Genomic DNA, 1,258 nt, shown 5'->3' on the forward strand with positions numbered 1-1,258 from the left:
CATCTTGTCCCTCATATTCGGAATGAATAGAGAGATTGGCCAAGTCGGAGGTGATATTGTGGGAGGCTGCGGAGTCAAGAAGCCATTTTTTGTTTGTCGAAGTGGCACAGTTCGCAGTAGGGCGTGACTGCAATTTGGCACATGTTTTGGCAGTGTGTCCAGACTGATCACAGATTTGGCAAACAACATGGGACTTTTGTGATCCAGACTTGTTGTTATTAGAGTTTTGCTTGGATCGGGATATGTTGTTTTTGAACCAACCATTGGATGACTTTCTTTGAGAGGAATTTGCTGTGACGACTAGAGCGGAAGCATTGTTATCCATACATTTGATGTAATGCTCATGACCAATGAGCAAATCATGTAACTCAGCAAAAGAGAGAGCAGTTTCTCTAGTGCGAATGGGCGCAACCATATCTCTGAATTCCGAACCAAGACCATTAAGCACGTAGAGCATCAAATCATCATTCGAAACTGGTGCATCAATAAGGGAGAGCTCATCGGCAATCACCGTGACCGCATGAAGAAACTTAGACACCGTGCGAGAACCTCGTTGGATAAGGGTTAAATCCTCCTTCAACTGCATAATCCTAGCTCGAGATTTGTTTGCAAACAAACGGGCTAGATGCTGCCAAGCATCACGACTCGTAGTGGTCATTGCGATGAGAGGCATCACGGTTTCAGAAACCAAGGAGAAGATCGCGTTGAGCAGCAACTGGTCCTGTCGATACCAGTGTGCATAGTGAGCCAAAGCAGAGGGAGAAGACTTCTCAGTGAATGTGGGAGGACACGGGAGGGTGCCATCCAAGTATCCCATTAAATCATAACCAAACAAGATGGTTATGAACTTTGCACGCTAGGAAGGGTAATTTGATGCGGTAAGCTTGTAAGGAATTTGGCTGGAGGTGTTGATGGTGACTAGGGGTAAGTAAGAGGAAGGACTGGAGTCACCCGAAACAGAGTGGGGAGTGGAGTGGACGCTGGACGACATAGTGCAAAGGAGGATCGCTATGGTCGTGAGAGAAGAAGACCTTCTAATACCATATAAGGATTGCACAGACAATTTGGCAAGAAAGAAAAGCATCTGTATTCTTATTATAACTGGACTATATACAATACAATGCTGTGACTAATTAAGGAATATACATATATAAACAGAAGATAGAAAGAGTGATTACAAATCAATTTACAAAGATAATTCTGGAATGAATGTAAATCATGGAATTGCCATTGTTATGTAGATTCCCTTATACCAACC

The sequence above is a fragment of the Vitis vinifera genome, chromosome 19, assembly GCF_030704535.1.
Source record: "Vitis vinifera cultivar Pinot Noir 40024 chromosome 19, ASM3070453v1".
Taxonomy (NCBI): Eukaryota; Viridiplantae; Streptophyta; class Magnoliopsida; order Vitales; family Vitaceae; genus Vitis; species Vitis vinifera.